Here is a 26,452-nt window from a genome sequence, read left to right as displayed (position 1 = left end):
AGATTTAAAATTTCACCAATGGGATGACTCTTTTGAGCAAATAGGTATTATTGCTAGAATGCTACTATTCAAGTATGATAAATAATATATATAGGAACATCTGTATAAGCTCTCAACCAAGATAGCCTAGTCCAACTGTGGGCAAGTCTAAGAAATAGAAAGCTTTTTGATATTTTGAACCTACTCTTAAAATTTTCATTTATCTTTCAGAACTCTGTCATTCTTTTCACTCTTTCTGTCTTCTAATGTGTTTGATTTTGAGTACTGTCCAATTTCCTTTATTCCTCTGTCACTGTCTTGAAACTCTGTTCATTTGCCATCATTTTTCATTCATCAGTATTCTTCCTTCTGAAATTTATCCTTCTCCCACCAATATCCAAACAGAACTCTCTAGAACCAAACCTAAACTTAACATCTGATATAAAAATTAACTCAAAATGGATCATAGATCTAAATGTGACATAAAAAAAAACTATAGAACTTCTAGAAGAATGGGATGCCTGAGTGGCTCAGTCGGTTAAGCATCTGCCTTCGGCTCAGGTCATGATCCCAGGGTCCTGGGATCAAGTCCCACATCGGGCTCCTTGCTCAGCAGGGAGTTTGCTTCTCCCCTTGCCTGCAGTTTCCCTTGCTTGTGTGTGCTCTCTCTCTTCTTTGTTTCTCTAGCAAATAAATAAAATCTTTTTAAAAAAAAGAAAAACTAGAAGAAAACACAGGAAAAACTTTTCCTTTGCTAAGGTTAGACAAGGAGCTCTTAGACATGACACCAAAGGCACAATCCATAAAAGCCAAAAATTGATAATACAGATCATCAAACTTAAAAACTTTTGCTCTATTATATGATCCCTATTAAGAGGATCAAGGTCTATTTAGATATCAGGTTTGCCATTGACTGACAAATATTATCAAATCACATACCTGAGAAACAATTTTTGTCCAGAATATATAAAGAATTCTCTAATCTCAGCAATTAAAAAAAATCAGTTAGGGGCACCTGGGTGTCTCAGTAGGTTAAGCATCTGCCTTTGGCTCAGGTCATTATCCTGGAGTCCCAGGATCGAGCCCCACATCTGGCTCCCTGCTTAGCAGGGAGTCTGCTTCTCCCTCTTCCTCTGCCCCTCCCCCTGCTGCTTCTCTCTCTCTCTCTCTCGAATAAATCTTTTAAAAAAATCAGTTAGAAAATAGGCAAATCATTTTTAAAATTTTTTATTATGTTAGTCACCATACAGTACATCATTAGTTTTTGATGTAGGCAAATTGTTTTAACAGACATTTCTCCCAAAAGGGTATAGAGATGGCAAATACACACATGAGAGAAAAGACACCATCATTAGTCATTAGGGAGATGCAAATTAAAGCTACAATGAGATACCATTGCATACCTATTAAAATGGCTAAAAATTTTTAAAAATACAGTATCAAGTGTTGACGAGGACGCATGGCAACTGGATTTCTCAAATGTTGTTGATGGAAATGTAAAATGTCATAGCAGTTCTGGAAAGCAGCTTGACTGTTTCTTTTTTTTTAAAGATTTAATTTATTTATTTGACAGAGAAGGAACACAAGCACGGGGAGTGGGAGAGGGAGAAGCAGGCCTCCCCACTGAGCAGGGAGAGCGATGTGGGGCTCGATCCCAAGACCCCGGGGTCATGACCTGAGCCGAAGGCAGACACTTAACGACTGAGCCACCCAGGCGCCCCTTGACTGTTTCTTACAAAGTTAACAGGATACAGCCCAGACCTCCTGGGTATTTATCCTAGAGAACTAAAAGTATGATCACATGGGAACATGTACACAAATGTTCACAGTCACTTTATAGTAGCCAAAAGCTGGAAAGCACCTGAAATTCAACTGGTGAATAGATAAAGTGTAATAAATAGATACAAAGAAACAAACTAGTGATACACAAAATTATTTAGAAGGATTTCAAGGGCTTTATGCTGAGTGAAAAAGCCAATCTGAAAAAATTGTATGTGATGGGGTTCTGTTTATATAACATTCTTGAAATGGCAAAATCATAGTGATAGATAAGTAGTCAGTTGCTGCCAGAGGTTAGGGTTGGGGAGGAGGACATAACTGTTAAGGTGTAACATAAGGGAGTGTCTTGATTTAGGCTGAGGTCATGATCGCAGAGTCATAAGATCAAGCCCCACATTGGGCTCCGCTCTGGGCGTGGAGCCTGCTTGAGATTCTCTCTCTCTCCCTCTCTCTCTCTCTCTCTCTCTGCCCCTCTGCCCACTTGTGCGTGTGCACACACTCTCTAAAAAAAAAAAAAATAAGAGTATTGTACCAATGTGAGATTCCTGCTTTTGACCATGTACTGTGGTTATGGAAGATATGCTTATTGGGTAAAGCTGTTTTAAAATATACCAGAATGCTCATTACTATTTTGAAACTTCTGGAAGGCAACATATTTCAAAATAAAAAGTTGCAATTAAAAGAAAGAAGAGGGCATTGGATATTTAGGGGCAATTAGAAGTCTGTCACACTCAATAAAAAAATTTAAGGTCTTGAACAGGATCACACTTTTTAAATTTTATATTTTCCTAACCCTATCATAGCTTAAGCAAAACTGCATTTGATAACATATGAATCTAGAAGAGAACCAGGTGATTTAAAATGGCCAACTAAATATCTTAGTAGGATATTAAACAGTAGTTATAGTCTTAAATTTCATTCTTAAAATTAACATTAATTAAAACCAATACATTGTTATTTTTGGTTTATGAATAAAGTAACACTTCTTAAGAAAATCAGTTAAGGGGCGCCTGGGTGGCTCAGTTGGTTAAGCGACTGCCTTCGGCTCAGGTCATGATCCTGGAGTCTCTGGATCGAGTCCCGCATCGGGCTCCCTGCTCGGCAGGGAGCCTGCTTCTCCCTCTGACCCTCCCCTCTCTCATGTGCTCTCTCTCTCTCTCATTCTCTGTCTCAAATAAATAAATAAAATCTTTAAAAAAAAAAAAAAGTTAAAAACTTCAGTATGCTTATATTAATCACTTGAATAATAAAATTTCAGGGAGATCACTTAGGTTCTAATTTATCATATTAGTCTTTATCAACAAAGATTATCAAAGAAAGAAAAAATCTTTTATATTCAACTAATTTATATTAAACTTAAATTCAATTAAATTACTCCATATAAACTTCTCTGAAGTTAAATCTTTTTTTTTATTTCCAGACATCTGAACAATTGGATGAATTTGGACATTAAATCCTGACCTTTGGTCCTTAGATATACTTTACATGCTTCAAATATGATTGATTGCTTGTTGAGTCCAATCATTTCTCCAATGCCTATGGGATTCTTAAAAACCCCTAATGTTTGCAGGAAATGACCTTTATCCTACTCCATCATGCAACAGCTGTCAGAGATGTTTCTGCTGCCCATTCTCTGTCATGCAGAGATAGGGTTTATTCAGTAAAACCTCTGTTGTTGGGCCAGTAAAACTGCAGAGCTTCATTTTTTTAAGACTCTTATTTTGACATTGATGAAGATACCAGGTGACAATAACAAAGATAAATGTTAGTGATTACCACATGAGACTTATATATGGTCCATGTCTTGCAGCAATGGAGATAGTTGGAAGCTATGTAAATACTACAAATCCTAAACTTTTGCCCATGTTAAGAATAAATATTTGGATTGAAACCAGGAAAAAATTTAGTTATCAATTACTTGGCATTAGGCTGAAAATTCCCCTTGCACATAAACTCTTATGAATGCGATTAAGTGCCCTAGGAAGCTGGAACCTTGTTTGGGGCTTGATTGGAATTAAACTAATAATCAGAATCACTAGAGGAGTCTTGAGAGAAAAGGGATTGACTGAGCTGCTGTGGTTGTTTTTCCCTAGAACATGAAATCTGCTTTTAAATCAAACTATTCAGTTTCAACTCAAGGTAGGAAATAATTCTGTGCTGTTGCCATTTTTTTTTAATATTGATTCTTTCTTTAATACCACTGGTTTTTCTCAAATTCTTGGTGTTTCCTGGCCAGTTGGTCAAATTTACTACCAGGTGATTAAAATCTACAGTATATGCAACTGGTAGAGGTTTCCTTGGCAACTGTAGAGGTTGGCTTCCTCACAGGGCTTTCCAGAATGAGGGCCATGGTAGCAGCTCTCTGTAAGTGAAAAGGGGTAACCATAGTGATCTCACCTATAAGGTGACTGGGTGAAGAGCAGACAGGGTATTGGGAGTCCATGTAGTTTCCAATTTAAAAAACGAATTTTCCTCTAAAGTTGAAAGACTTTATTTCCTCTTTAAAGAAAGTTGCTCTTCACATTTTCCTTTTTTCCTCCTCCTCGTCTTTTCAGGAGGCTCAGCACTACCTGAAGCTCTACTCTGACAAAGCTTTCCTTTGCATACGAGGAGCTTTCCTGGGTAGAGGATTTGCTTTACTTAGAGGACAATTTTCCATACTTAATTCTGGGACAAAAGCCAATGAAGTTGGGTGCTATTTTGAATCAGTACCAGTCTTTGTTTTGTAATTTCTTTCCACAAATTGTGATACTGTTTTACAAATTATGAATATATCCCCAAGCCATTTACTATATTTTTGAAAGACCGTTTCTAATAGATGGATGGGATTCTAGTTAATGTCACTATCAAAATTTATTTGGTCATGTGCCTGTTAGTGGACATTTAGATTATTTCCAATTTTGTAATATATAAAATTGTAATGAGCATTTTTATATAGAAATAGTTGTCCATCTATAATTATTTCCTAGAATTGGACTTATGGCCAAAAACTGAATAAACAACCTTCCTTTATTGGGTTGTCAGGGTTATTGTATTTATTCCCATAAATTTATTAATTCTTTTTTTTCCCTATTATATCCTATATGGATTTTGGAAAGTAGTAAGTACTTTGGGACACATATCCTAAATGTACAACCCCATAAGGTAAAGTGCTAAATACTTTTTGATAAAGTAAGGACAACTGGATAAAATGTCATCCAGAGAAAGCCAAAGAAGATTTCTGAGTTTCAGACAAATACCCTGAGGTGCTCTGCATTGGGATTCACACTCTGTGAAGAGCATAATTAAATGAATAGGGTACAGAGTGATCCCTTTGTTTTACTGCTAAGACAATGTATTCTTTATCATGTTCCTTGAACTAACCTATAATTTCAAATAGTTCCTTAAATGTATTGAGAAATGATTAACTGAATTTATTTAATCTGTGGAAACCACGGGTTCCCTCCCAGCCACCAATGGCATCAAAGTAGCAAGAGAAAATGGAAAATGCACAATGGCAATGATGTGCTTTAAACAGCAGTCAACAGACATAAGAATATACAGGAATGACATGATAGGAATAAGAATCTGGACACAGTGTAGAAAACTCAGTCAAATCTCCCTTTAATGCTCTTCCCTCTTATCCCTCAACCTTCCCCATGCCTAGGAAGAGGATCACAATGTATTAGCTCCATATATACTGTTGTAATCCCCACAGAGCTGGAGGGGAGCCCAGCTTACCTGGGCACTTTTATTGTGAACTTTTTGCACCTATTCTGATTTCCACACCAAAGAACAATCTTCATTTCTTTCACTATTCAAAAGCTAAAAGAAATTTAGCTTTAACAACAAGCTAAGGTAACACTGAAAAGATGATTTCTGGAAGAGGAATAGGTGAAAAAGCAGAGGGGGGAGCAGGAGAGACTAGAAAAGAATAAAACAGGACAATAAGAATGTACAAAAGCCAAAAGAAGAAAAAGTCAAATTATAACAACCTTAGTGTTGTCTCTGTTCAGCTCCTACGTTTTGTATGATTTTATTTATGTTTGCATTGTTGGTCTGCATCTGGAGTCACTCTTAGTTTTGGCTTGTAGCTTTTCTGTTACACTTACAGGGTGTTGTGGTTGACAAACCACCCACACTTACATACTCCAAAACACACATGGTGCACATATGAATCTACACACATACTCAGAGGAAGAGAAAGAAATGGAAGATAAGTGATGAAAACAAAAGCAAAAGCAAAAAAAAAAAAAACAGTGAAAAAGAAAAAAGCAATTAGCTAAGTAGAAGTAAATAAGAAAAATGAAGCCTATATGGAAGAAAGAGATAGAGATAATTATATGGAAGATTTGTGGCTCCAATTCATCTTCCAAAAATTGAAAAAAAGGATTTGAATTCAGAATCCTGCCATTGAAGCCTATACTCTAATAGCTCTAGTATTCTGGCTTTACGTTTAATTTTTTGTTTAGCAATTTTTATGCATGAAGTGTTCTATAAGAAGGAAAAATGTAATGAGGACCCATCCTTGCCTTCCAAGAGTTTAACTTGCTATTCCCTGAAGACCTAACTCAATAGAAAAAATTTAAGGATATTTAATTATCATCTTACCAACATATATTGCGTGCCTTTTGTGCATTACATACTGTGCAAGGCAATAGAAATACAAAATAATCAGATGATAGATAAATAGAATATAATCTTTGTCCTTAAATAATGTACAATATGGCTAGAGAGTAGATTAGATTATATAATGAGGGATGAGAATTCACAAGAGTGAACCTAACCCAATTGGGGTGGGGCCCAGGGAGAATGGGGTATGGCTTTCTTTTAGAAAAGCCTTTCTGAGTTGATCCTGGCAAGGTTTGTAGGATGATAAGAGCATTGCAGAGAAGAAGGGTGGAAATTACAAAAACATAGAGAAAATACAGTACAGCAGAGGCACTGAAATGTATTTGATGTTGCTCAAGATAGTTTCAAAAATGATTTGAGAAAAGCATGTTGGAAATGAAGTCAAGGGCCAATCTTAGACCCTCTTGCAAGACATGCAAAGATTTAAGCCTTAACCTCTAATTAATTAGGGAGCTTGTTGGTAATTGATAAGGTAAAAAGCCGAAAGACGAAATTTTTATAATTAAAAATTATCTTCTTTCTATATTGAGTAGGATAATCTAGCAATGAAGGAAAGATTGAAGATTTGGAAGAGAGAAAATATAATGAATGAGGCAAGTTTCCCAAGGAAGCAGGATGTAATATCCAGATTGGAGGGGTTGGGATTGAACCAAGAATGAAGGGAAGAATGGTAGTCTCTCTCAGGCCAGAGGAACAATGGCAGTGATGTGTAGAAGAATGAAGATAGAGTCTTCAAGGACGAGGATTAACTATTTAGCTGAACAGGGTAAAAGAATGAATGTTTTCTCAGTTTTAAAACTAAATAAGTGACAGTGATAAGAGGCATATCATTAAAACATTTACAAGCAACATTCATTGACTATCAACCATGTACTAGAATTGTATCAACCACTTGGAAGTAGCAATTAAAAAGTCACCTATAAAATTGAGGAATTAATAACAGAATAAAATTTTTAAATAAGAAGCCTTTGGTGTGATGAGTATTACAAAAGAGAAATCAAGGTTTCTAACAATTTTTAAATAATTCAGATATTATAACTTTCTCTTATACTATTGCTAAATGGAGAAAAGTAGGAGCTGTATGTTTCTACCTGCATTGAAGCTCTGATCATCACATTCTCAAGTATAATGTATAGTTCAATGCAGAGACATCTGAAATCATAAAAAATGTCTAAAATAACTGCCACCGCAAAGCTGCTTTGATGAGAGAACAGATGGGTGACAGCATGGAGTTTCTATAAGCAGTTACGAAAACAATCGGTGTTAGCAAACAACATCCATGGTAATAAGTTTAGAATCCCCAAGAAGATATTTTCCATTATTGGTGGGTAAACATTTAGCAGTTTTGATTACCAGAGCTTCTTCTAACCTGGTGGTGCCCATTCTCTAGGAGCGTTTTCCAGAGAGCATTTCATATAGCTCATATTATCTGTAAAATATTTCATACAGACAGCTTTACTTTATCAAAAAGTATTTAGTACTTTATGGGTTGTGCATTTAGGATATGTGTCTCAAATCACATACTATTCTTTCCAGATTCCTGAAAGAGGTAACAGTAAAAAAAAAAAAAAAAATGAATTTATGGGAATTGGTACAGCCCCCTGCCCTCTAGAACCCTCAGTTTGTTTCTCAAGAGTCCATTATTTCTCATGGTTCATCTCCCCCTCCGATTTTCCCCCCTTCATTTTTCCCTTCCTGCTATCTTTTTTTTTTTTTTAAGATGTATTATTTGTTTCAGAGATACAGGTCTGTGATTTAACAGTCTTACACAATTCACAGCGCTCACCATAGCACATACCCTCCCCAATGTCTATCACCCAGCTACCCCATCCCTCCCACACCCCACCACTCTAGCAACCCTCAGTTTCTTTCCTGAGATTAAGAATTCCTCATATCAGGGCACCTGGGTGGCTCAGTTGGTTAAGCGACTGCCTTCAGCTCAGGTCATGATCCTGGAGTCCCTGGATCGAGTCCTGCATCAGGCTCGGCGGGGAGTCTGCTTCTCCCTCTGACCCTCCCCCCTCTCGTGTGCTCTCTTTATTTAAATAAATAAAATCTTTTTTTTTTTTAAAGAATTCCTCATATCAGTGAGGTCATATGATACATCTTCCTCTGATGGACTTATTCCATTCAGCATAATACCCTCCAGTTGCAGCCACGTCATTGCAAATGGCAGGATTTCATTCCTTTTAATGGCTGCATAATATTCCATTGTGTGTATATATGTATATACCACATCTTCTTTATCCACTCATCTGTCAATGGACATCTTGGCTCTTTCCATAGTTTGGCTATTGTGGACATTGCTGCTATAAACATTGGGGTGCACGTACTGCTTCAAATCCCTACATTTGTATCTTTGGGGTAAATACCCAGTAGTGCAATTGCTGGGTCGTAGGGTAGGTCTGTTTTCAGCTTTTTGAGGAACCTCCATACTGTTTTCCAGAGTGGCTGCACCAGCTTGTATTCCCACCAATAGTGTAGGAGGGTTCCCCTTTCTCCGCATCCCCGCCAACATCTGTCGTTTCCTGACTTGTTAATTTTAGCCATTCTGACTGGTGTGAGATGGTATCTCATTGAGGTTTTGATTTGGATTTCCCTGATGCCGAGCGATGTTGAGCACTTTTACATGTGTCTGTTGGCCATTTGGATGTCTTCTTTGGAAAATGTCTGTTCATGTCTTCTGCCCATTTCTTGATTGGATCATTTGTTCTTTGGGTGTTGAGTTTGATTAAGTTCTTTATAGATTTTGGATACTAGCCCTTTATCTGATATGTCATTTGCAAATATCTTCTCCCATGCTGTCGGTTGTCTTTTGGTTTTGTTGACCGTTTCTTTTGCTGTGCAAAGGCTTTTTATCTTGATGAAGTCCCAATAGTTCATTTTTGCCCTTGCTTCCCTTGCCTTTGGCGATGTTTCTAGGAAGAAGTTGCTGTGGCTGAGGTCGAAGAGGTTGCTACCTGTGTTCTCCTTTAGGATTTTGATGGATTCCTGTCTCACATTTAGGTCTTTCAACCATTTTGAGTCTATTTTTGTGTGTGGTGTAAGGAAATGTTCCAGTTTCATTCTTCTGCATGTGGCTGTCCAATTTTCCCAACACCATTTGTTGACCAGACTGTCTTTTTTCCATTGGACATTCCTTCCTGCTTTGTTGAAGATCAGTTGACCATAGAGTTGAGGGTCCATTTCTGGGCTCTCTCTTCTGTTCCATTGATCTATGTGTCTGTTTTTGTGCCAGTACCATACTGTCTTGATGATGACAGCTTTGTAATAGAGCTGGAAGTCCGGAATTGTGATGCCGCCGGCTTTGCTTTTCTTTTTCAACATTCCTCTGGTTATGCGGGGTCTTTTCTGGTTCCATACAAATTTTAGGATTATTTGTTCCATTTCTTTGAAAAAATGGATGGTATTTTGATGGGGATTGCATTGAATGTGTAGATTGCTCTAGGTAGCATTGACATCTTCACAATATTTGTTCTTCCAATCCATGAGCATGGAACGTTTTTCCATTTCTTTGTGTCTTCCTCAATTTCTTTCATGAGTATTTTATAGTTTTCTGAGTACAGATCCTTTGTCTCTTTGGTTAGATTGATTCCTAGGTATCTTATGGTTTTGGGTGCAATTGTAAATGGGATCGACTCCTTAATTTCTCTTTCTTCTGTCTTGTTGTTGGTGTATAGGAATGCCACTGACTTCTGTGCATTGATTTTATATCCTGCCACTTGACTGAATTCCTGTATGAGTTCTAGCAGTTTTGGGGTGGAGTCTTTTGGGTTTTCCACATAAAGTATCATATCATCTGCAAAGAGTGAGAGTTTGACTTCTTCCTTGCCAATTTGGATGCCTTTGATTTCTTTTTGTTGTCTGATTGCTGTGGCTAGGACTTCTAATACTATGTTGAATAGCAGTGTTAACACCATGGGATTTTTACAAGATTTTGAAGGCACTTCACATATTTTCCAGTGATTTAAAGAAACTTGTGATATATTTGCTATTTGTTATTCTTATTTGTTATTGTAGGATTTTGATTAGTCTTTTTCCTTTTAGTGTTACAGCAGTTGACAGGATGTTTGTTGTCCCAATCCATATAGTAACAGATTCCACATTCTAGTGCTCTAGAAATAGATTCTTTCCCCTCACCTCTTTGGTGCCCACTCCTATTTCTATTTGAGAATTAAGGAATTAAACCCCAAGGGAAAGCATGTGACATAATTTCAATCCTTGGCTGAAACCTTAGCCTCTAACAAAGTGAAGAAAGAGGCTACCAATGTGAGGAGACTGGTCAACTTGAAGGAAAAGAAGAAAACTTGGACACAATTAATTGCAGAGATTTATAAAGAGCTGGGATGTGAAGCAGTAATCCTGACAATTCGGAGTTAGATTTCACAGTTTCTTTTGGTTTGGTTTTAGAGGAAATTACATATAGTGTGGAATTGTGCCAATGTAATGGTATCTGTTATACAATGAAAAAATTCTTACACATTGACCAACGAGCATATAAAAAGATGCTCAGCATCATTAATCATCAGAGAAATTCAAATCAAAACCACACTGAGCTATCACCTCACATCCAATATAATGGCTACTATTAAAAAAAAAAGGAGAAAACAAAAACCCTAGAAATTGCAAGTGTCAGCAAGGCTGCAGACAAATTAGAATCTCTGTGCACTATTGATGGGAATGTAAAATAATACATATGAAAACAATGTGTAGGTTCCTCAAAAAAATTAAAAATATAAATACAATATGATCCAGCACTGCCACTTCTGGGTATTTATCCAAGAAATAAAAATTGAATACAGGATCTTGAAGAGATATTTGCATGATGACATTCATTGCAGCATTATTCACAATAACTAAGAGGTGGAATCAAACTAAATGTCTATCCTCAGATAAATGGATTTTAAAAATGTAGGATATGCATACAGCAGAATATTGTTCAGCCTCAAAAAAGAAAGAAAGCTGGTTATATGCCACAACATGGATGAACCTTGAAGGCATTATGCTAAGTGAAATAAGCCATTCACAGAGACACAAATACTGTATGATGCACTTATACAAGGTGTCTAAAGTCCAATTCTAGAAACAGAAAGTAGAATGGTAGTTAGCAGAGGCTGGGGGTCAGGGAGGAAAGGGGAAATTGTTGTTTAATGAGTATAGAGGTTTTTTGTTTTTTGTTGTTGGTTTTTTTTTGTTTTTTTTTTTTGGTTTTGCAAGATGAAAAAGTTCTGGAGATCAGCCTCACAACAATGTGAATAAACTTGACACTACTGAATTGCACATTTAAAAATGGTTAAGATAGTAAATGTTACGTTAAATGTCTTAAAAAATCCCAGGTGTCTTCCTGAGGGATACAGACCTGATGAGCACAGGGTTGAACCAGCAAAGGCCTGGGGTCAAGATGAAGAGATGCTACTGGCAATAACTTAAAATGTATGGGGGGAAAGAAATGTATGGCCATGAGCTCCAGGGGCAAATGTCTATACATCACAACAAAGGATTAAATGATACCAGTGTAGTAACTCCAGAGTAACAGCCCCCACCAAAGAAGCTGGGTGTATCCCAGGACCCACTAGTTTCCTGCCACAGACATAGGGTTTTCCTCATGGACACAGATACTGCCTTGGGGCAGAAATGGGAAGTGAGGGAAAAAAAAGTAAACTATTAAGTATTTTACTTAAGAAAGCAGAAACAACAACAACAAAAAAACCTGTTATTCCAAAGCAATCATTTAAAAGCTAATAGGGAGTTGTATTTTTAAAACATTTAGTATTTAAAGTGAAGGGAGACAATTGAGACTGAAAGAAACTCAGCTATTAAGTGGCAATTCTAAATTAATCTAGCCACCTGCTGAAAGGTGGCTTGTAAGCAGAGCATGGCCATGCTAGACAATAACACAACTGCATTTTCTGTGGATACCTTAGTTGTAATGTATTTTACAATAAGTATTCCTTCTCTCAGTTTTGGCTGAGGCCCCAAGCTAGTAACTGTCAGTCGTGCCCACATTGCAAAATAGGATATGAGTCCACTGAAGCAGACCTTGTCATAATTTGCATGAACTTTAGAAGACCAGCTGCCTCTATTCTTTTAAAAATGTTGGAGAGAATATTAGAAAGGATTTTTTTTTTTTAGAAGAGATGCTGGAATGCTATTGTCTCACTGCTGTGCCTTGAGGAATTTTCCGAGGGCCAAAGATGCATAGGATGGATCCCCTCTATGTCTATGTCAGGAGATAGATGGCTCCTTGGATTCACATGAGTCCTGGATGTTCTCTTCATTTGGGTGGTTTAACAAGGTGCTGGAGACTGGGTGGCTTATACAACAAACTAGAAGCTGGGAAATCTGAGATCCAGGTGTTAGCAGATTTGATGTCTGATGAAGACATCCTTCCTGAATGACAGTGCCTTCTTGCTGAATCTTCACATGGCAGAGAGAGAGAGAGAGGAAAAGGAACTGAGGTCTTTTCATCTCTTTATAAGGGCACCCATCCTATCATGGAGGTACCACTCCTATACCCTCATCCAAACTTAGTTATCTCCCAAAGTCCCCATCTCCAAATACCATCATATTGTGGGTTAAGACTTAAACATATGAATTTTGGGAGGTCATGAATATTTGTTCATAGTAAGTATCTACTCTGGAGGATGTCCACTGGTCACATTTATTTAATCCTTGGTTGTAACTTGCTGACATCTGTCCCTAGAGCCCATAGCTCCTGTTCTTTGATTTGCATGTGAAGTCCACACTAGTGGTCACCACTTCATCTTGACTCAAGATGTGGCAGAGGAGAGGGGCAGAGAGATAGTGTGCTGGTCTGAGGTTCATCTTAGATCCTGTCCAGGACTTCCTAGAAGGACTGGGTGGCATCAAGAAAGGGGTAAATGCAGATTCCTAGGAGCTGAGGGAGGGGGGAGACATAAGTGGTTGGCCACAGAGATGCAATCCTGTATTCCTAGCACCATGACCAGGAGATCAGTAATGCCTTTATTTCCTGTTTGAGGGCTCATGCTCTATACGATACCAGAAAAAAGATAATGGGTGCACTTGCATTCAGCAAATACTGGAACTGAGTATCAAAGCTTGCTTAGATGCAGGGGGAAGGTTTGTGTCCCCTTCTACCATGCTTGCATTATGACAGCTAGCATTTCTTGCTCTCTCTGCCCACTGAGATAGAGCTGGAAGGAGAAGGCAAAACTACTACATGAAGAAAGTGAAAACATTTACTGAAGCAGAGATTTTACCATGTCCCCCAAAGAAATAATCGGTAGATTGAAAATAGCTGACAGCGTCCACCCTGTGAGTTAGCATAGACTACTCCAATTAAATAGAGAAATATTTGGTTATTCCAAATATACATATTACATCTAATATGTCCATATGAATTTTATGTAGTCTATTCCCCAGAAAGCACTAAGGACTGCTTTGTACAGCACTAGAAATAGTCTTGAATGCCAAAAAGTTCCTTCAAAAACCACAAAGCTATTTGATATACAGTTCACCTGGAAAAAAAAAAAAAATCCCACAAGGTATCATATATTGACTTGCTTAAACACACTGCCCACAGATGAAGCAAAATAGTGATTTAAGCCAGAGATAAAAACTTCATTCCTTTACATAGATTATACAACAGGAAAATATGGGAAATTAAAGATATTATATTAAAATATGCAATTGTAAGTTGAAATTTCTCTGCATTAAGTTAAAAATATGGGTATATTCAGAGAGAAAAGCATATGAGAAATTGTCCAAAAGGTGGCTGGTATGGAATTGTGAATTTTTCAATTGAGTATGGTCAAATGAGTTAGGCCAACTTTAGAATGACTATTGTAAAAATTAAGCTCACATTTAAAGTATAAGACTTGGAAATGTAAGATCCCTCAACAGATAGAAAAAAATGTTTATTTAATTAACACATTGGTTTCATTTGACTATTTTACAAGGATTTTTAAATCTTAGTAAGAACTAAGGTTGTCTTTTTAAAACTAATTCCTTTAAATGTGTATGGAATCGTAATGCTAAGTAACATACAAAGAGAGCTCAGGGATTTTTCTTATTCTTCCATGGGTGCTGGTGTTACATAAAAAGAGTAGCAACAAGGCACAGATTATTTTACAATAATGTTCACTCTCTGGCAGGATTTTCGGATTTCTGGAATGGCAATATGAAGAGGCTTCTTCCAGAACTGTGAATGTAAGGGAACCCTCTGTCACTGGGATGTGGTCCAGAAAACTGTCTGAATACTTGCAACAATGATACCAAAGTCTCAGAAAATATTTAGTAAACTCTAAATATATCAGCTGTATTGGTCATTATGACCTCCCAAGGCTGACCTGATTGATTTTTCTGAAATACAATTAAACATCAACATCATCTCCTGTCTCCAAAAATGTGTATACAAATTCATGGTATGCACAAGAAACAAATATTTAGAGGTCCCGAGTGTGTTTGTAGAGAGCATGAGCTCTGCAAAGTTAACATACAAAATGCAAGGCCAATAGCATATTGTGGTACAAACCAAACTAAAAGATTAGTCATTTAATGGGAAACATTCAGTGCTTCTGTTTGCACACTGATTATCAAATTCACCTGTAAGAAGAATTTTATTATTATCTAAAAACCAAGCTATGCATTACCTGTAAGATAGCTCTTGAGACTGCGATCCCTATGGAAGGATATTTGATAATATTTAAGTTTGCTGAATCGGGTGTGCATTGAAAGGTAACAGCACTACATGAAAGAAAGAGTAATTTTTTAAAGACTATGGATTAGAAAAGTCTGTTTCCTTCAACAGTGATTTATATTGCCCAAGGGAAAATTTAAACTTGGCAGGATCCCTAGTGTCACAGACACAGGTCCTTGGGCATAAATATCCAGAGTGTTTTTGCTACCTCTGAAGATTAAAAAAAAAAAAAAAGGCAGGATGGAGAATAAGAAAGAACTGAGGAGAGGTTTTACCATTATTGTTATTATTATTTTTTATTTTTGGTTGATTGTTTTGGTTTATTTTGTTTTGTTTTAAAGTAACTTCAAAATAAATAATGGAAGAAAAAGTATATAATTTAGAATAAAACAGATAAATTAATATTTTGATCATTAGATTTCCCTATTTAATAACAATTTGTTCTATAAACTTTTCATATTTCGTACATAGAAAACACATATACTTGATCCCTTACTGTCAGGAAGAATTTCTAATAATTGTATCTACTTGTAACTAGCTTGCATGATACATAAAAAGATTTAAGTAAACTTCATTCTTCAATGTTAATGTGAATACCTAAAGGGAAATATGTTTTAATATAAAAATATTTCCTAGTGTCATGATTTTTAAAAATTGACAGTTACCTTAAGCACTAAAAACCCTAAATTTCAAGTATGATATTAAATTCTAAGGCAAATACAATGCCCCAAGATCTTTTATTGTGAATAGAATCTTTTAAAGCATATTTCTATAATCTCTTCAATGTGATTGAGAATATCTTAATGAAGAAACATAAGCTATATAAATTTACTGAAATTGAAAAAAATAATTACATATATATCATATAAAAGTTAACTCATTCACGTAATCCTTGATTCTAAAAACCAAATTTACCTTTGAGTAAAATACAACCTTTGTTCTGGAACTGTCGTTTTGCTACATTAACTTTACCTCATTACGTTTTTCAAAGTATTTAACCGATAATAAGACTCATTTTACAGATTTGGAAACCAAATCAACACATCACAAACTAGTGGTAAGAATACACCTTATTTATTCCAGAAGGTAATGGTCAGATACCGAGATACATGTACTGTTCTATTTTAATGAACATAATAGGTTGTGAGACACTGAGCATTTTTGTGTCATGAAGCACTGCACTGTATAATGTAAAAGACCCAAGTTCCTTTTCAGGCCATGTCTCTAATGAGTCACATGGGATGAATACTTCACCACCCCTACTTATTTTAGAGAACTTTACATCTCTTCTTTGGGTAGCCCAAACCCAGAGTCACACTTTGGACCATTTTATCACTTATCATGGTTTTACCTCTTAACTTTTATACTCTTCTTCAACTTCTGTATACTCCTTTGTTCTCCACAGATTCACTTTTTCCTTCAGCCTCTTTTTTTTTTAAATATTTTATTTATTTATTTATTTGAGAGAGACAGAATGAGAGACAGAGAGCACGAGAGGGAAGAGGGTCAGAGGGAGAAGCAGACTCCCTGCCGAGCAGGGAGCCCGATGCGGGACTCGATCCTGGGACTCCAGGATCATGACCTGAGCCGAAGGCAGTCGCTTAACCAACTGAGCCACCCAGGCGCCCTCCTTCAGCCTCTTGATACCCTTTGATTTATACCAGGCTGTAAAGCTGCTATTGGACTGACTTATTTCTCCACCCTATCAGGACTCATATATTGTTAGTACAATATGTGCATTATATATAATACATATCATTATTTATTAATGTACTGTAGTATATATATAGTGTATATATACACATATATATATTAGTCCTATATATTATTTCATCCAAACACACCCTAGAACCCATCATGTTCTTAGTCTTTCACTGTACTTTTCCTGAAAATTCCCAGTTCTGGAGCCAGTTGAGTTAAAAATGGAGAATTTATGGCATCATTTAGACTGGGATGATACCCTCCTACTTACTAAAGTATCTTAGTGCCATTATCCTCAATTGATCCCCTCATAGAATGGTGACTATAATTTATAGATTGCAAGAGATGTTGCAGAAATTAACTGTGATGTTTGTGTGCACATTCTACATGCTATGTATGGCAGTTGTCCAATAAACGTTAGCACTTTTCTACTCCCTTGTTTAATTCCTACGATGCTAAACACAGGAGGGGCAAAGCATGCATTCTGGGACTAACGCTGCTGCTACAGATGCATTGCTTTCAATCAGAGAAGCATTCTTGACATTGTTCAGAACACAGTGTTTATTTGATTAGTTAACTTCTCTGATCACCTTCAGATATCACATCAAAGCTTGTCTTCCTCTGGTCTCTTACCTTTTGTCAGCATTCCGTAGCCTCAGCAGGTGATATCAATACCTATTTCATCCAGATTATCAGAAAAACCTTCAAAGCATCATGGTGTCTCTCTATTCTCACACAGACCCTGAGATTAACCACACAACCTCCTACTGCTGGTGTCTTCTGAGCTGTAGGAAAGGGCCAAAAATGTTAAGGAATCCATGTTTATTGAGAAATATATTTTCTTTTGTAATGATTGTCATGGTTCCTTTTTTTAAATCAAAACAGTTGAGTGTATATGATATTAGGATTTGGAATCACATCTGAATTTTAGATGTTATTTGGATAGTGTACACTATTTACATAATCCATGGTAGGTATGAATACAGATCAGCAGTGAGTCCTACAATAGGTTTATTTATAAGTATTGAAAGCACAGGACATCGTATACATTTTTGATCCTTAAAATGCTGTTTCAAAGGCATAAGTACATTAAAACTGCAGGTACAATTTTTATTATACCAAAAAATTCTAGCTTTTTCTAGCTTTTTTTTTTTAAGCTTACATTCATGCATGATTGCATAGCAACTGGAAACATTATGCAGAACTAGTACTGCAAATATAGCCTGGGGCCTGCTTATGGTCTTTTGACATGCAACCTTCTGTTATTCTGCTTAATTCATGACTCTAGAAGGCTAACGGCCCTCTAGATGCACTTTTAAGGAATTAGTGATCATAATGAAAATCACAGCCTTTATTCCCTGCTGCACGGGTTGATATAAGCATGTGTGGCCAAATGTAACAGAGCTGGGAGGAAAAATAATGCTTTGCCCTCAGGAATTTGACCCTATTTGAACTTTGCTCATGCTTTAGAGGTCTATGGACTTTTCCACTGTTGAAAGAGGACAAATTCTAAACGATGGCTTCAGGTGGAAAAACAGAAAAGCAGGCACTGCTTGGGTCAGCATTTTGAAAGAACACCTGTTTTCTTCTTTGATTATTGAGAAGCTCAGCATCTTACAAGTTCACAAGCAGAAGCTGTCAAAATAATGCATGAAGTGATTGGTTATAACCAATTAACCAGCACACACTATGTATGTTTCCTACCAGGGTTTCATGCTTGACTAGCTATCCTTTTTCCTCTCCTATATCATCTGAACCACAGAAAGACCAAGACTATGATGATTAAACAAGGAAATTCCTAATGATGATGTTAGAAACCAATTCAACAGTTTGGAAAACAGTGTGGAGGTGCCTTAGAAAATTAAAAATAGAGCTACCCTATGACCCAGCAATTGCACTACTGGGTATTTACCCCGAAGATACAGATGTAGTGAAAAGAAGGGCCATATGCACCTCAATGTTCATAGCAGCAATGTCCGCAATAGCCAAGCTGTGGAAAGAGCCAAGATGCTCTTCAACAGACGAATGGATAAAGAAGATGTGGTCCATATATACAATGGAATATTACTCAGCCATCAGAAAGGACAAATACCCAACTTTTACATCATCATGGATGGGACTGGAGGAGATTATGCTAAGTGAAATAAGTCAAGCAGAGCAAGTCAATTATCATATGGTTTCACTTATTTGTGGAACATAAGGAATAGCATGGAGGACATTAGGAGAAGGAAGGGAAAAATGAAGGGGGAGGAAATCGAAGGCAGAGATGAACCATGAGAGACTATGGACTCTGAGAAACAAACAGGGTTCTAGAGGGGAGGGGAATGGGGGGATGGGTTAGCCTGGTGATGGGTATTAAGGAGGGCACATACTGCATGGAGCACTGGGTGTTACATGAAAACAGTGAATCATGGAACACTACATCAAAAACTAATGATGTATGGTGACTAACATAACATAATAAAATAAAATTTAAAAAAATTCAAAAATCTATAAGTAATCCTAAATCATGTGATTATTTTTCTTCTAGAAATCTGTACAAATCTTAATGGCCTAAATACACACACACACACTCTCTCTCTCTCTCTCTCACAGTCTCCTGGAAGAATAAAATAGTTATTTATATCCTCTCTGATATCCCTTATGTAAGCAAAAATAATTTAAAGAAACAGACAAGAAAATCTATTAAAAATCATCCTAGAGATGTTATAAGAATATCTTTCTTTCTTTTTTTTTTTTTTAAAGATTTTATTTATTTATTTGAGACAGAGAGAATGAGATACAGAGAGCATGAGAGGGAGGAGGGTCAGAGGGAGAAGCAGACTCCCTGCCGAGCAGGGAGACCGATGTGGGACTCGATCCAGGGACTCCAGGATCATGACCTGAGCCGAAGGCAGTCGCTTAACCAACTGAGCCACCCAGGTGCCCAAGAATATTTTTCAAATACAAGGGGATCTGGCCAAATTAAAAAAGTACAATGAGCAAAAACATTACCTTCCAGACTCTGAACATAGTACCAATTTCTCTAGAGAGAGGTCTAGGGGGTATTTGAATGGCATGGGAGAAGTGGAGAATATCCCTTTTGAGAACTCAGCTCTTCAAGGGTTTATTTCTGGGCTCTCTATTCTGTTCTTTTGGTCTATATGTCTATTTTTTGTGTCAGTACCATACTGTTTTGATTACTACAAGTTTGTAGTAGATCTTGAAATCGGGATTGTGATGCCTCCATGTTCTTCTTCTTTTTCAAGATCTCTTTAGTTATTCTGGATCTTTTGTGGTTCCATACAAATTGTAGGATTATTTGTTCTAGTGAAAAATGCTGGGGCGCCTGGGTGGCTCAGTCATTAAACATCTGCCTTCGGCTCAGGTCATGATCCCAGGGTCCTGGGATGGAACCCCACATCGGGCTCCCTGCTCTGCGGGAAGCCTGCTTCTCCCTCTCCCACTCCCCCTGCTTGTGTTCCCTCTCTCGCTGTGTCTCTCTCTGTCAAATAAGTAAATAAAATCTTTAAAGACAAAAAAGAAAAATAAAAATGCTGTTGGTATTTTGATGGGGATTGCATTAAATATGTAGATTGCTTTGGGTAGTATGGACATTTAACAATATTTATTCTTCCAATCCATGAGAATGGAATATCTTTCCATTTGTGTTGTCTATGACTTTTTTCATCAAAATTGTATGATTTTCAGTCAGGTCTTTAAGTTCTCTGGTTACATTTATTCCTAGGTATTTTATTTTTGGTGCAAGTATAAATGGGATTTTGTCTTAATTTCTCTTTCTGCTACTTCATTATTAGTATATAAAAGTGCTACAGATTTCTGTGAGCACTGATTTTGTATCCTGCAACCTTACCGAATCTGTTTATCAGTACTAGTAGTTTCTTGGTGGAGTTTTAGGTTTTCTATATATAGTATCATGCCATCTACAAATAGTGGAAGTTTTACTTCTTCCTTACCAATCTGGAAGCTTTTTATTTATTTTTCTTGTCTGACTGCTGTGACTAGGACTTCCAGTACTAGAATGAATAAAAATGGTGAGAGTGGACATCCTCACCTTGTTCCTGATCTAGGGGAAAAGTTGTCAGTTTTTCACCATTGATTATGATACTAGCTGTGGGGTTTTCATGTATAGCCTTTATTATGTTGAAATATATTTCCACTAAACTTTGTTGAGAATTTTTATCATGAAGGGGGCATTTATTTTTTCATTTAATATTTCTCTATTCTGTTCAAGAATATTTTCAGCATTCAGTTCTCTTTATGTTTCATGTTCTTAAGAAAATTTTAAGAAGGCATCATTAAACATCATCATCTTTCACTTTCATAATTTTTAATCTGAAGTCAAACTTTGATTAAACAAGAATATATTAATATTTAGATCAGTTACTTCTATTTAAAAAGCAGATGTGACTTAATTTGGTTAATATGTATGTAATAAAAGTGATAAATCTTATCATTTTTAGGTGACATTTTTTCACCGGAAAATATTTTACTAAGACAATAAATCAACAGATAAATCTTTATTTCTTATAATCTTATAATCTTCTGTAAATTTGGAGCCAATTATAAACCTGTTTCCTTATTTTCCCATCGTAATAATGTCCAAAACAAACAAAAATATAGAGCTAGGCCAGAATTTGAATCTTAGTATCATATAATCTCAATAGAAATTAATTCAAGAAAAAGTACTACTTAAAATATGTGGTTTTATTATTCAAATTACTATTATTACTTTAAAAGGAAAAAAATGCTAAACCAACTAATTTGGTGGTGATAAGGAAGTATTCCTCTTCTGTTTCCAGATAGCTGGTTTTATTGTCACTCTTTTTATTACTTTAGAAATTTTGGCAATGAGGGTGTGGGTGTGTGTGTGGGGGTGTTTCCTTCTACTTTTTTAAAACCAATTTTATTATGACCAGATATGGAATGAATAAGGAAGGAGCTGCAGTGAACAAAACTTCCAGTGTGGGCCTTTGGTTTTACAGAAGATGCAGTAAATGATAACCCCATTTTTCTCACTCTAGTAGCAACTACCCTATGATAGAACATACTACATTGTTCCCAACAGCACAAACTCTAAATTTGCATTTACTGAAAACTGAAATTGAGAATGGTAAAGAAAAATTTGCTAAGGAATATTAAACAATTAATGACATTTTTCATCTAATTCCTATTAATTCACACATAGCAAGCATTGTGGCACAAACTTGTAGCATTCTTTATATGAAAATAAGAGCATCCATAATGCTGATATATATTCTGATTACAAACCAATTAAATTTCCCTTTCCTTGTTTCTTAGTAAATGTTTTCCTTTCTTTATTGAGTGATAAATTTTTATCTCCCATGCCTCATATTTTTATACTTTTTTTTAGAATAAGTAGAGTTTAGATGTTCCTATTTTGGAGTTTTGTGTATTATAATGCAAATATAAGTATAATTTTTATTTATTTTTAAATATTTTATTTGAGAGAGAGAGAGAGAGAGGGAGAGAGAGCACACAAGCCAGGGGGGTGGGGAGGGTTAGGCAGAGGCAGAGGGAGAAGGAGACTCCCCTCTGAACAGGAAGCCAAATGCAGGGCTAGATCTCAGGACCCTGGATTCATGACCTGAGCTGAAGGCAGACGCTTAACTGACTGAGCCACCCAGGCACCCCAAATATAAGCATAAATTGAAGAAAAATGCTTCAGTCATATTTCTAACTAAACCTAAGTTTTAATTAAATGCATTTAAATTTCAAGTAATTCTTATTTTACTACCTGAAAAGTCCATATAATTCTGGGTTAATCATCACACTGGTTGATCAACACCCAAAATCAACACTGCTAACCTGACTATGTTTAATATATCTAAAGTGAGTTAACATAGAATATTAGTTAAGATTCTTCTTGAAATAATCCATGACTGTTTCTTCTTTTTAAAAAAACTGGATAAATTCATTGCAACAAAATATTTCTTCATACTGTGAATAATTACTGATATCACTATGCCAAATACATATAAAATGAAAGGTATATTTAAATGTAATTATCCCAAAAGGTAGATTCCTAAGGAATATATTATTTCAAAAACTTACTTGTTCCTTTCTAGGTATATAGGTGTCAGAAGTAATTACTATAAACATCGGGACTCTGAAAAACAAACTGAGGGTTCTGGGGGGTGGTGGGAAGATGGGTTAGCCTGGTGATGGGTATTGAGGAGGGCACGTCCTGCATGGAGCACTGGGTGTTATGCACAAACAATGAATCATGGAACACTACATCTAAAACTAATGATGTAATGTATGGTGATTAACATAACAATAAAATAATTTTTAAAAAAGTAATTACTGCAGTGCATTTCGATAAAGTAAGAGTTAATACATCTCTTGAAGTGTATATGCAGGGATTCAGTATAAAGTACCCAGTACATAAAACATTGACTATTGAGCTAGATATATTACCAACATGATTTCTGAATGATTTTTTTTTCTTATTAGATGACTAAAGTATCATTAAAGAGAATTTTCCAGTCTTTGAAGTTTAAGTAACTGGGGGTGCTGCCCAATTAATCTGTATTTGATTATATTTTCTTTATAGTCTTATGGTTTTCTCTTTCTCAGAATTCAATAATTTTATTAGTTAAAATGCATAATGACTATAGGGAAAATCTACATGTGAAAATATTACTTAGAGATACATTAGTTTAATTCTTTTCCAGGTCAACTCAACATATTTTTTTTCTTTAAGATTTATTGACTTTAGGAGGGGGCAGGGCAGAGAGAGAGAGTGAAAGTCCCCAAGCAGACTCCCCACTGAGCAGGGAGCTGGACATGGGGCCTGATCCCAGGACCCTGAGATCATGACCTGAGCCAAAATCAAGAGTTGGACACTCAACTGACTGAGCCACCCAGGCATCCCCAACTCAACATATTTTTAATAATTGGGTTTTTTTTATTTTCAAAATGTCATGAATACATTTTTACATTTATAATTCCTAGAACTGCATTCTTACTGTATTTTAATTGTTTTTATTTGAGTATAGTCATATCACAATGTTACATTAGTTTCAGGTATATAGCATAGTGATTGAACTTCTCTACATTTCATTACCATCTGTCATCATACAAGGCAAATACAGTATCATTGACTATATTACCTATGCTGTGCCTTTTATTCTTGTGGCTTATTCATTCCATAACTGCAAACCTGTATCTCCCACTTCCCTTACCCATATTGCCCATCCCCCCATTCCCTCCCTTCTGGCAACCATTAGTTTGTTCTTGGTATTTGTAGGTCTGATTCTGCTTTTTTGTTTATTCATTTGCAGAACTGCATTTTCAAATTGTCTTTATTTTCTCCCTATTTTGCTAAACAGACCTTTAGAGGAGAGACCATTTCTCTTCCTTCCCTAGCTGCTTCACCATCTCGCCCATATTCTACCACATCGGGCTTCTGTTGTCCCGTTAGTCCAACTAAGCATACTCTCCATTTGGTTTTGAATTTGTAAATATTTGCCCAGTGAAGTTTTCTTTATTTGAAATCACCAAATATCCACTTAAAAATATTTGAAAGTTAAAATATTTTTATGAACATTCATCAGGATATTAGAACACCCTTGAAAATGTGGACTAATTTTATTATTTTTTTAGTTTAAATTTTTATTTTATTTTATTATGTTATCTTAGTCACCATACAGTACACCATTAATTGTTGATGTAGTTTTCCATGATTAAATGTGGACTAATTTTATGGGGTAAATTCATATTTGATATAATGATCACAGCAATATTTTCTTTCAAACTTAGCACTGTCCTAAAAAAATAACCTATAACAAAACAATTAGAGGTTCATCAAAATTCATATTAATTGGTTTAAGCTCATTAAAGGAATATTTTACTCTGAGTAAATAATACCTTAATATTTAATAAATAAATAAATCTCAAGCTTGCTTCTTTTGAGGTTAATCTTTGGTCCCAACCAATCCAGGAGTCCTACTTAATACTACTTTTGTATATTGTGCACAGTATTTGCTAATGGTGGCTAGTTACCAGCATCTAATGAGTCTGTTGTTAGCCATGGCAGTTATGTCCTGCTCACTATGTTCTGGCCACATTATAGTACTTCTCCCCAAAGGCAGCCTGTGTCTACAATCAGGTTGGGTGTAGTTAAAGGAATGGAAGGATCTTTTATTACCTGTAGTTTTCATGGATTCTTTCCTCTTCTTCAAAGTTCTCTCTGACAACCCAAAGCGAGAATTTCATGCACCTTAAAATCTTGGATTGAACAACAGACAGTCTATAAACGAGCTGACTTCAGTAGTCTTTATTGTCTTCTCTCTTTCCAGGTTAAAAGTGTCTTGTTTTTACAGGGGAAAAAATTTTCTTCTTAATTTCTAGCATCGGGCTAGATTTCTATATTTACCTCTATCTTATTGAGCATGGAATATGTGTGAACATTTAATGATCAGAAAAACGAGTTAAATAAAAGATAAGCCAATTTTTCACATGTGGAAATGGACTCAAGTACTTGAAATGCACATACTGAAGGAAAGCAGCATTTTAGGAGAAAAATACTAATTGATCTTAATATTACAGATGCATTTTTATACTTTGTAAAGTGTGCGCACACACATGCACATAAAAGTATATTTAACAAACACTTAATACAGTGCTTGCTATGTGCCAAATACTGTTCTACATCCTATATAAATATTAACTGGTTTGATTCTCATTAAACTAGAAGGCAGGTACTATTACTATCTCTCTTTACAGATGGAGATGCTCAGAGGTTTGCCTATGATCCTAAAACTTGTTAGTGATTTGAAATATTGTGTTATATGGAGTCTAATGATTTGGGAAAAGCAAGCTTACAATATCGGTAGAATAGATACTATCATCTCCATCGGGCAAATGTAGAATTTAGGCAGGAAACACTTAAATGTTCGGCTCAAGGATAGCTGGAGAGGAGCAGAGCTAATCTGGAACTTAGAATGAAAAGGCAGTTCTCTTGAGTCTTGTCCGAAATTTCTTTCCATCATATCATATTGTCAGGGATTCTGCAATATGTTAACTACACCGGGCAAATGTATGTTTGTTGAATTCTTTTCCCAAGGTATAATTTATCAATGTTAAATTTTAGCATTTGAGTGTATTTTTATGAAACACAATCACAATTTAAATTTAAAAAAATAAATTACTACATAAATGATACGAATAGGGTGCATAAAGAACCAAGCCCCAGATGCAGTATTTCAGATCAATAGTTTTTACCATTTCAGTTCAACAAATGCTTATTGAGTGCCTAATATACCCAAGACTTTGAACTACTGGTTTAGAAGTAAGACTGAAAGGAAGGTAAGATATAATCTTTGAGTTCATGTTACCTAATCATCCAGACAAAAAATAGATTTTTACTTTCTAAGAGAAATTTTCTTCCCGAAGTATGGTTTCTTACAGGGCTTGGATTTTTTTTTTCCTTTCCTTGTATAATTTAAGTAACATTGGAATTATAGTAGGGAAACATTGTGTTGAATCATAACATTAAGCTAATCATAGAATTATTTCATTTTTAGACCACAGACTGGTAAAATAAGACTGTTAATGCCTACCTCTAAAGGTTATGAAAATAAAATATTACATAAAAGCCCTGTATGCTGTAAAAAATGTATTAGCTCATATACCTTATATTGATATTTGCATTTAAATCATAGAGACCTATTTGTA

Source organism: Neomonachus schauinslandi, chromosome 2 (assembly GCF_002201575.2).
Source record: "Neomonachus schauinslandi chromosome 2, ASM220157v2, whole genome shotgun sequence".
In the NCBI taxonomy this organism is placed as follows: Eukaryota; Metazoa; Chordata; class Mammalia; order Carnivora; family Phocidae; genus Neomonachus; species Neomonachus schauinslandi.
Note: the sequence above shows the minus strand (reverse complement) of the source record.